This window comes from Brassica napus, chromosome C9 (assembly GCF_020379485.1).
Source record: "Brassica napus cultivar Da-Ae chromosome C9, Da-Ae, whole genome shotgun sequence".
NCBI classification, from domain to species: Eukaryota; Viridiplantae; Streptophyta; class Magnoliopsida; order Brassicales; family Brassicaceae; genus Brassica; species Brassica napus.
The window spans coordinates 38821117-38833337 of NC_063452.1; the positions used below are offsets into that span (position 1 = coordinate 38821117).

The 12221-nt window shown below is 32.4% G+C and overlaps 1 pseudogene; it reads right to left on the reverse strand.

Moving 5' to 3' along the window:
• Positions 1–10272: 10272 nt before the first annotated feature.
• LOC106435694 lies at positions 10273–12219 on the reverse strand (annotated as a pseudogene).
• Between the last annotated feature and the right edge of the window lie 2 nt (positions 12220–12221).

Sequence of the window (12221 nt, forward strand, 5' to 3'; positions counted from 1 at the left end):
CTAAGGCTTGTCAACGGTTGGACCAGATTTTCAAAGCGATTTAGAGAGGGATGAAGCACCCACCTTCAACACAATGCATCATCTTTATTCATAATAAAATAATTAAGGCAAAACATGAATTATTAACAAAACTATTTTATGCGCATCATCATTTTTATTGGTTAAAAGTTTTAGAACATTAACACTGAGAAGAAACTCACATGGTTCTCTCAAGAAATAAATAAATTGTTGATTTAATTTTATAATTATATTTGGCGTTTAGATATTTCAACATATAAATCAATTTATTCAGCCAATAAAAATATAACATTTGGCGTTTAGATATTTCAACAAATAAATAATTTTTTTTAGGAGAGAAACGTTTCTCAATTATCTCTTTCATCCTTTCCTTCTCTCTCTTTTTTTTTTCTAAATTTTTAATTGGTAAAAGCTACCTCTAAATAATGTCACTGACTGATGTTCTTATATGTAGGGATGAGCACGAATCAAATACCCGATTTTTAGAGATATTCGTGATACAATATGTTTTATCCGAATAATCAATTATCTAATTTGATTTGATTCTTAGCTACCCAGATATTCGATGTCCGGATATCTAGAAAATTTTATATTTTAACTAGATATTCGATTCGATCTGTATATATAAAATAAAAAATTAAAGATAATATAAATATATAAATAATAATATTTTATTACAAAATAAAAAAATTATTTACCTTTCGAAACTTTAGTAACTAAGATAATTAATTTAGTAAATAAAAATATTATAAAACTTACATAATTTATATGAATTATATAATTTTTATATATAATTATTTAAATATATTTATATATATGTATAATGGATCGGATCGGATATATGTTACTAAAAATATTCGTATTTGTGATTTGCTTTTTTTCTTACAGAGGTTACATATTAGTATTTAGTTTGCTTCGTAGAGCTACATATATCCATAATTTTTTGTTCGAATAAAAATAAATAACGAATCAAAATTTACATATATTTTTCCATGCCCTACTTAAAGTTGTAACTTTCAGTTTTGGGTATAAAGATGTTGATGTGTTGTAATGTAGTTTAATTTAATTATTTTCCGAAACTAAATTTATAGCTATACAAATGAAGCTTGCAAAATTGTTCTTACAATAATACTACCAATAAAAATAAAAATATATAATTTATTTTACAAGTGCCACTTCAAATATTATCCGAAATATAAAAATAAAATAAGTGAAATTTACATATAATATTTATAATTTTTTTTTTAACATCAAACATCTGATCTATTACTAAAGTTTGAGGTGATCTAGATAACCAAACCGGAATAGAACAATTAGTGTAATTCGTATTAGTGATATGTTCTTGCTATCTTAGTTAATGAATTTGTTGTTTTGTTTCTAGAAGAAAGATGATAAACAATTGAGAAGTCAACTCTTCAAATTTGAAACCCCTTTTAACGCCGTTACAAAGGTTGGCTAAGCTTTTCTCCTATCAATGATACCAGATCCTTGCAAATAATACCAAAGTGTTAACACGTTGATATTTATAGCATATATTCCATAGCCCGATAAAAGACTTTAAATTTTGCATATATCAATGACTTTCTTTTTCTCTGATTTTTAGAAACCCAAAAGTCGGATTTATTCAAGATTGTGCAACTCCATCCATAACCGGAGGCAGACCACATGGAGGAAAGGGTGGGGGGGGGGGGGGGTGGGGGTCAATTGACACATGTTAAATATAATTAAATGATTTTTAGACTATAAGTTTTGTAATAAACAGTTCAGTTGGTCATTTTGTCCTTCCCCTGACACCCCTAACCTGAGTTCGATTTAGTTGAGGGCTTTTTAGTAATTAAACTTCTCAACTAAAGATAAATCGTAAAAGAAATCTTCAACTAAAAATTCTGTGAAATAAACCATCAACTTTAATTCCGTTAACATATGTTACCCTCTGTCTAAAAAACCATGACGGAAGGTGAGATACGTTAACGGTTTATAAGTTAAGGGTTTATAATGTTGAAAACTAAGTTGAAGAGTTTTTTAACGATTCAAAAATAGTTGAGGGGTTTTATCACTAAAATTCATTAAATGTTTTAAAATATTTATTAATATTTAAACATTGTTTTAGATTGATTTATAAGCTCTTAAAACTAATTTATAAATTTTAATACATTAATTTATACATCCTAAATTAATAATTTTCAACACTATTTACAACTTAATATAACTTTAAAATATTAAATTATTTGATATTGGCAATAATGATATAAGAAAATTTGTGTGTTTACATCGTTATTTTCAAATATCATATAATTTAAAGTTTCTAAGTTATATTAAGTCTTAAGTAATATCGAGGATAATTCATCCATGAAGTCAATCTTTCTTATTAGAGTAGGACACATTTTTATTCTTGATTTCCGTCTTCCAGCTCATACTTTCCCCTATCCCCCAAAAATAATGCATGACTATTTTTATTTTCATTGATTTTTGAACAAATACGATATATTTTTGTTTTCTTGTTCAATAAAATAATATATTTGATATATTGTTTTTGATTTATTGTATTACTTTATGTTTCAGTAGGATCACGAATAATGTTAGATTATTTTATCCTAACGAGTAGCAGAAATTGTAAAAACTTATAAAATCATTGTGAAACCGTATTAATCATATGTAAAGTATTAAAATATTTATGAAGATTTATAAATCGGTTACAGAATAATGTATGAAAATTTATAAATTATTTTTAAACGCTTTTATCAATCTAAAACAATGTATAAATGATAATAAAGACTTTAAAACATTTAATAACTTTTAGTGATAAAACATCTCAACTATTTCTGAATCGTAAAAAAACCATCAACTAAGTTTTCAACATTATAAACCCTCAACTTATAAACCGTTAACATATGTCTCCCTCCGTCACGGTTTTTTAGACGGAGTGTAACATATGTTAACGAAATTAAAGTCAAGGGTTTATTTCACAGGATTTTTAGTTGAGAGTTTGTTTTTACGTTTCATCTTTAGTTGAGGGGTTTAATTACTAAAAACCCTTAAATGATGTTTAGTACTGCTTCTGTTCCTAAATATAAGATGTTTAGGTAAAAACACACATATTAAGAAAACTATTTTTTTATAAAGTATCATAAAAACTATAAATTAATAGTATTCAACCAATTACAAAATAGATTATTAAAATATGATTGGGTATACAGTTTTTAATAAAGTAAAAGTTACCTAGGAAAATGAAAACATCTTGGCTCTAACTGGTCACCATTAAAAAAAATATGGGGAATAAGAAGAAATAGAATGAAAAGAATAAAATAAGAGGAAAAACTATTCTTCTCCTAATTTGATAAGGAATTATAGTAGTGTATCTATACTATTAAAGCAGAATCTCTACTAGGATTCTGCCCTTAATTTTTAAGTTATTTACAAAAGAATGCCATTATATCTTTTAGAATTTGTTTAATTATTTTCACCAACAATATATATATACTATTAAAGCAAAATTCTACCTTTAACTTTTGGAGATAATTACGATGGAATGCCATTAGAGAATATTCTGAAATTCGAAAAAGGTAAACTAAAACAATACATAGTTAACGCCAACTATTTCAATCGATGTATGTAAAAGCGTTTTCCTATATCAACAACCTATGTGACTAGAAACTAGAAGCAGTAAAAATATATACATTCTCTTTCTAATAAATTTATTAAGTTTGGGGAAAAAAATTCTACGATTCTTTTCTAAATAAAATATTATAACATTGGTTTCTTTCTTAGCTATAGGGAGGAGGTAGCTCTGACTGGCGGATGCGTGAGAGATGGGAAATGCAGACAGTTTCTTTTTTTGACTGAAGAAAAATGGAGAAACTCTGGTTGCTTGAGTATTAAGGTACTTGGTGTTTTCTAGGTCATTAAAAGCCCATCTTGGGGTGAATTAGGGTTGAAGTTTGATGAAACATAGAAATGATATTAGGATAAAAATAAGATGTGGTGGTTGAGTGTATTGATCAGAGAGATAATCTCTCTTGCTTTTGTTAAAATATTTAGTGCATATCATTCTCTATGATGAATAGATTATTATCTCAATTCCACTACTGTTATAATTTATAAACGTAAGGAGTGAGATTAATTTTGTTCTTAGACAGTTTTGTTTTGACAGAATTAACTGAGATGGCAGCAACCATCATCGGTAGAAATTTCCAATAGATAGTTAGGAAATTTAAGAAGATTTAATAACACCAATAGTTTGGGAATTTCCAAAACTAATTGTGTATATTCCAAAGAATATATTTTTCATTAACTAACTTTAATATCTACTACCAAACTTTAGCAAAAAAAAAACTTTAAGATCGACCAACCTAATCCTATAAATACAATTATAGCTAGTAGCTACTGTAAGTTTTCTCATCTTCATTCCAAACAAAAACCGAAAATGTCTTCTATTATACAAATCACCTTTTTGAAAAATGTGAAACCTTTCGAAATAGGTTGTAATGTTAATCTTACATATGTGGAAGCATTACAACTCCATGTACATATTAGAAACCTATTACAGTAGAACTTCTATAAATTAATACTCGATAAATTAATAATCTCTATAAATTAATAAATTTCGTCGGTTCCAGTTTGGACCGGTGTAAAATGACACAAATCGATAAAATAATAAGATAATAATATTTTTAAAACACTCATGTAAATATATAGTCCCATTAAATCATAAATTAATAATCTATCTCTATATATTTTATATAAGTACAAACTAAACATTATATTGTTGGTTTTATATTCACAATGAAAATACTTCCATTTTTCTTAATATTTTAATATATTTTGATAATATTTAGTAAAATTATATCGAAAACCACATAACAATTCTATGACACATAAAAATATACACCAAATAATATAATAAAATAATATGAAAGTCATATTTCTAGAATTTAATTAATTTATATACGGTAAAATCAAATATTTTCTTATTTTATTAATAAAAATATTCAAAAATAGAAAAAAAATCTAAAAACGGAAAATTTTGTAAATTAATATCTTTATAATTAATAAATTCTAAAGTCCAAACATTATTAATTTATAGAGGTTCTACTATTTTGTAAACATAAACAATAATTAAAAAAACATAAAAAATCAGCACAACGATATCAGCACAATTCTAAATGTCTTATACACAAACATAAAATCTATAAATAAAAATATAGTTTAAAAATATTTGTCTTTTTAATAAAATCTTGAAAAGAAAATGATCCCACGGGTCAAAATCTAGTTATTTCTTAAATATTAAAGAATATAAAAGAATCATAGGAACAAATATTCTTTGTAAATGGTGTAAATTGTAAAGAATGATAAGAAATTTACTATTTCTACTTACTCATTTGGTCACTATTTATAGCCCTTATATATTGGAACATCAAAATTTTGTAAAACATCTTTCGTTTAGGAAGGGGGGAGTAATAAACAGTTCGGTTGGTCATGTTATCCTTCCCAGACACCCCCTAACCTGACTTCTTTCTTTTCCTACACCTTTTATATTTATTATAGTTTGGGCTTTTTTGTTAGGCTCTGGGCTTAAGTGTAAATTATGACCCAGTCCGCCACTGAAACTACAAAAAACGAGTCATGAGTCCATGCATGATCCATTAATCATATATATGTCATGTAAGCTTACGGAGAGATAGATAATTGATTCTGTTTTTTTTTTTTTTTTTTTGACGAAAAATAATTGATTCGGTTGCTCTTCAGATTCCTCCACATTTTTGATAGCTGAACGATGCTTGAATACGTATATGAATATGAGTTAGGTGTGTGGTCAGTTTTTTTATCCCTAAAATTGAGATTTATAATATCTAAATAAGGAAAAATTAGTGCTATTTACACACACGTATTTATAATCAAAGATCCTAAATTATTCATTTTTTTTTTGCAAAACAAGATCCTAAATTATTCATTCAAAGACGTATCTATATATCAAAAAATAATAAAATAAATCACGTCGTTAGAGAACATGGAAGCTTACTCAAGTAATTACAATTTACACGTCGTTACACACACAATATGGTAGGTAAATCAAAAGGAAACAAAAAGAGGAAAACAGAAATCAGTGAGAATCATTGTGTTTTGAGAAAGTATCCAATTCACAGCCACACTTATAAAGGCACAGGTCCACTGAACTTTTGCAGAAATCAGCATCCAAATAAATTACTAACAAATTAGAAGAATGGTTTTTGGTTTTTGTTTTTCAAAAACCATTTTCTCAGCCAATCAAGATTTCTAAAAAGCTGATTCCCTAAAATTATGGGAAACCAAAACTCTTTCTACAGCCAATCAACATTTTAGTAAAAGAGTTTTTCTATAAACTAGGGAAACCAGTTTTTACATGATGTATCAACTTTTAAGTGAAAAACCAAAATTCATGTTTTTCTAGTTTTTGTAGAGGAGCACGTAGCTTCTTATATTTTTTTTTTGCTTTTTGATAATATTAATATAATATTTATCAACATTGATTAAATGTATATGCCCTAGAATAAATGTATTTTTTTTTGAAACACAAAGTAAAAATGTAATCTTAGTTTATAAATATTATGTATTAGTCATAAACAAATTTTTTATTTTTTATTTATATTTTTAGTAAAACATGTTAATTTTTTTAAACATGATAAATTGCGAAACATTTTAATTGTGAAAATATATAATTTTAAATATTTTAATAATTATTAATTTTTTTCAGAAATCATTTTTCATCCACTCAAGATTACACATAAAACTAATCATTTATATCATAAAACAATTGTCATTCAAGTTTTAAAATAAAATATATTTTATATACGAAAATTTCTAAATAGTTTATTATTTTAAAATATTTTAATTTTTGCAACTTATATCTATTTTATGATTAACATTTTATTATAATATATTTTTTATAATAATATAATAACTAGAAACATGTTACTGTATTTTATTATTAAACAAAATCATAATATTTTGATAAATTTTTATGGTAACTTCTAAATATTTAATTGATATTTTGTTGTATTATTTTAAAGTAATATATAATTATTCTTTGAAAACTAAAAAATACTGCAAAACCAAAAACTAAAATCAAAATCTAAAAGCTAAAACCAAAAGCTGAAAAATTAAAAAAAAAAACTGAAAATCTAAAACCAAAATCTAAAATCTAAAAACTAAAATCCAAAAACTAAAAAGTAAAATCAAAAACTACTAAACAATCATCACCTAAGCAAAAGAAGTTGTTAGCCTTTTGGTTTTGTCTCTGTCCCTAATTAATAAATAAATAAATGAGAGAATAAAATCTTCATTATTCTCTTTTTTTTGTTAGAGGAGTTTCAAAAACGAGCACACACACACTGTACACAACCTTCATCTTCTCCGTTTAACGTCGTTTTCGAAGATCAACGAACCAGAACATAAAAATGGCGGCGGCTAGTTTCTTGTCGCGGTTTTCTATGATTTGGGCGTTCGTCATTACCTTGGCTATTCTCGCGGGATTCACTCTCGCTGGCGATCCTTTCGTCTCATGCGTGTTTGAAATCACTTACATCACTGCTTCTCCTCTTGGCGTTCCTCAACAGGTTTCCTTTGCCCTTCATTCTCTTGTAGTGGTTATCTAAAGTGGACATCGCAGGTTGACTAGGGTTTAGGGTGGTAGTGATGATCTGCATAATCTCATGTTGTTCTTTGCAGGTTATAGCAGTCAATGGGAAATTCCCAGGCCCTGTGATTACAGCCACCACAAACTACAACGTTGATGTCAGCGTTTTCAATCGTTTGGATGAGCCTCTCCTACTCGCTTGGTGCACCTTTTTAAAAGATTCTCTTTAGCTAGTTTGATTCCTGACTCTTTCTTGAAACTTTCTTTTCTGGTCAGGAATGGGATTGAGATGCGGCGTAACTCGTGGCAAGACGGTGTTCTTGGCACTAACTGTCCCATTCCTCCTCAATGGAACTTCACTTATAGCTTTCAAGTCAAAGATCAGATCGGAAGCTTCTTCTACTTCCCTTCGCTTCACTTCCAGAGAGCTTCTGGTGGTTTTGGTCCGATCGTAATCAACAACCGGGATCTTATTCCTATCCCTTTCAGTAAGCCTGATGGTGATATCAGCTTTATGATTGGTGATTGGTATACTCACAACCATACAGTAAGTGAGAAAGGTTTTATTATTTCACTTTTTGATTGTACGATCTTCCAATCTTGGTGACAACTCTCTGTTTGCTTCTTTAGGCATTAAGGAGTGTACTTGACTCTGGTGAAGAACTTGGGATGCCTGATGGAGTTCTCATCAATGGCAAGGGTCCTTACAAGTACAACACCACTGTACCTGATGGAATTCAATACGAAACCGTTAACGTTGATCCAGGTTCATCATCTTTGATAGTTCCACTGTATGTTTGCTTTGAGATCTTAGTTAGCATCGAAAGTTTAAAGCTTTCTCCTTACAGGCAAAACATACAGGATCCGTGTCCACAATGTTGGTGTCTCGACAAGCTTGAACTTCAGGATACAGAACCACAAGTTGCTCTTAGTTGAAACAGAAGGTCGCTACACCTCCCAAACAAACTTCACCGATTTCGATATTCATGTGGGACAATCTTACTCTTTCTTGGTCACCATGGACCAAAACGCCTCAAGTGACTACTACATTGTGGCGAGTGCAAGATTTGTGAATGAAACAGAATGGCAAAGAGTCACAGGCGTTGGCATTCTTCACTATTCAAACTCCAAAGGGCACACCTCTGGTCCTCTGCCACTTCCAGCAACTGATGTGTCTCACCCTTGGTCTGTCATGAACCAACAAAGGGCCATTAAGTAAGTAGGTCTTTAAAACTCGTGTCTTTAACTGTGGGCTTGACTCTTTTCCATATTGCAGGCAAAACACATCTGCGAGTGGAGCTCGTCCAAATCCGCAGGGATCATATCACTACGGACAGATAAACATCACAGACACATACATCTTGAGGAGCATGCCTCCAACCAAAATCAATGGGTCACTTCGTTCTACGCTTAATGGGGTTTCATTTCTGAATCCGAGCACGCCCATGACGCTTGCGGATAAGCATAGACTGAAAGGAGTTTATAAGCTGGATTTCCCATCCAGACCTGTTGACAGTAAACCTCCACGTCTGGGCAGTTCTATCATCAACGCAACATACAAGGGCTTTATTCAAGTTATCTTCCAGAACAATGACACCAAACTCCAGACCTTCCATATCGATGGATATTCCTTCTACGTCGTTGCGTAAGAAAACCATACCATTATTACTTTGCTTACTAACATTGTTTGCTCTGACGTGGATTTTCAAAAAATCTGGTGTTCCAGGATGGACTTTGGTAACTGGACTGAAGACAGAAAAGGTTCTTATAACAACTGGGATGCAATATCACGAAGCACGATAGAGGTTCATTCGCATTTGCATTAATATGTCTCTCTTACACCAACATCATTTGGTTGTTTACTTGTTTTTTTTGTTTGATGTTTGCATTCAGGTTTACCCAGGGGCATGGACTGCTGTACTTATTTCCCTGGATAACGTCGGAGTTTGGAACATCCGAGCAGAGAACCTCGACAGATGGTATCTTGGCCAAGAAACATACATGCGAATCATAAACCCTGAGGAAAACGGTAAAACAGATATGGGTCAGCCTCAAAATGCTCTTTATTGTGGTGCTCTCAGGAGCATGCAGAAGTAAGCATTAGCAACTTCACTACTCTGCGCTTTCCTCTCATATCATCTTTAGATCATGACACTTTTGTTTCCTGATTTATCCTTCAGGGAACAACTCCGCAGCTCTGCAACATCAATACTAAACGGACAGTTGAATCTAATTTTGACTTTCATGATGCTTTTGTTCGCCTCGGTCACAACATTTTGCTGAGTCTCGTCCATCATTCAAGAATCATATCTGGTTCTTGTCTCCCATTGGTTAGTTTGTATAAGTACAAACTGTTGGGTTCTTGTTTTCTTCTTTGATTTCATTGATTGTTTGTTTATATACTCAGATTCCTTACTTATGGTTTGAAACAACTTCAATTCATGGGATTTGGTTTGTGGTCTAAAGTATTGTAACTAAAACTTCTTAGAGTCTTATCAACTTCTCTTTAATTTTATGGGTCTTCCCTTTTTGTTCATCCGTAGTTAAAACTTCATTCATAATGAATTATATTCAGTCGTTAACTCTTTTATATCATTGTAATTTAAAGCATGAAGAAGGTTAACAACCAGAGATGCATAGCGTTAAAGGCCGGAAGTGAAGGGTATGCCTGTGCGTGGCAGCCACGCAGAACCGGCATAAATCTTCCAACGGTGAAAGCAGAAGCATCGGAAGCTCTTTTCAACACATGAAACCCATTCCAACGAACACGCCACCGCGTGGAGGAAGCTGGTCCGCTATTCTTATACTCCGCATAGAACAGCGTGTTTAAGCCGAAAATGGAACCTTCGATCCACGGTGACCATCCGAACGGACTCACAACACTATCCAAATACGTCTGGAGTACCACGGTGCACGAGTACTTCATCCAAGGCCGGCCCATGTACGTCTTAACAGTACGGAGGACCGGTTTGAGATCAGGAGCCGGTAGGATTCTTGAGTTATGGATAGAGATGCCTGTGTTCTGAAATGGATCAGCACGACCTTGCGCGGTTATGACATTGGATTGACCATGTAGTGGCCGGCGAGGGAGAATGATACAGTTTTGAAAAACTACGGCTGCATTTCCAAATATGAAATCGATGGTTCCGTAGATGTAGCACTCCCGGTAAAATTGACGTTGCGAGTGGACCATCAATGTGTCTTGGTATCCTTCGATTGAGCATTTGTAGAAGATTGAGAGGTCCGAGGATGACCGAAGTGCCACGGCCTGACCCTTGGCAGGTCCTGCCGTGTTCCGAAATGTTAGGCCTTTGGCTATGAAGTGAAGTCCTTCAATACCTGGATCACACGCAATTTAGCCAATTGTTACAAATGGAATAAATTTTCAAATGTAACGCTTACTTATTTTGCGGGAATAAAAGCATAGGTTACGTTTTCTTTGTGTTTTTTTTTTAAACTAGTGCTAATAATTGATGACGATCCCAATGTATGATTTAGCTTGGACGTCTCCGCCATAAATCTTATTAAATGGAAAACACAATTTTCACGGATAATTTAGAATATTTTTATTATTAGTGATATAGAAACTTGTTAGATCCAATCCATGCATTAACTAACTAAATAAAATATAGATGAATTAATTATTTACCGGCAGTGGCGGAATTGTAAGTGGTGTAACCACCTTTGACACTTCGAGCACCGGTGATAATGGTGGATCTCATTCCATCTCCGACCAACATTATGTTATCGTTATTGAGACGTACATTTATGTTTTCTTGATATATTCCTCTCTTCACGTATATCACAAACCTCTTTGACATCACCTTTCTCCGTCCAGCCACGTCTATAGCCGCTTGCACCGTCGTGACTTGACCCGACCCGTCCTTGGCAACCACGATGTTAGCTCGTACAGCACGCGCTGATTGCAACTGTAGAAGTCCCCTCTCTTTACCGGATACCCACATCGGAAAGTCCTTTCCATCAGCAGTGGTGGTACCATTGTTACCGATGGGCAAGAGGGCTCCATTGAGAGCTAAGCAGTTGCTTATTAAATTGGAGATTTTGGTGTTTGAAACTATCGGTGTAATGAAATCTGAGACGTTGAGATCGGAAGAGCCGCGTCGGCAAGTCTCGATGTTTGTAAGTGCGGTGCTCAGCCACGTCTGAGCGTCAAAGTCGGTGCACTTTTTTCCAGCACCGGCTTTTGGAGCCACGCCAGCTAGCGTCCGAGTTAGCTGCACGATCGTGTCTTCATATAAGTTAATGCAGTCAGCAAAAACGGCTTGCTTCCGGCAGTCAGTGCAGTTCCCACTTGACCGAGTAAGCTCGTCCCGGGCGGATATAGCCCGATCCATGGTTGCTTCCACCAGCATTACTCGGAACTCGGATAGCTATGTCGGCAGTCGGAAACCATTGTGGTTTTTGAAGTAGCATTTGCATGGATCAGGATAAGGAGTTTGGTTGCACCACTTGTCAATGCCGGTGGTGGAATTACCGTCGGCTAAAATGGTGAGAGGATGAAGGCAGAGAAACAATACTGATATTAAATATAGAGATAGAAAATAGATTGTGTGCATCATCACATGCATGT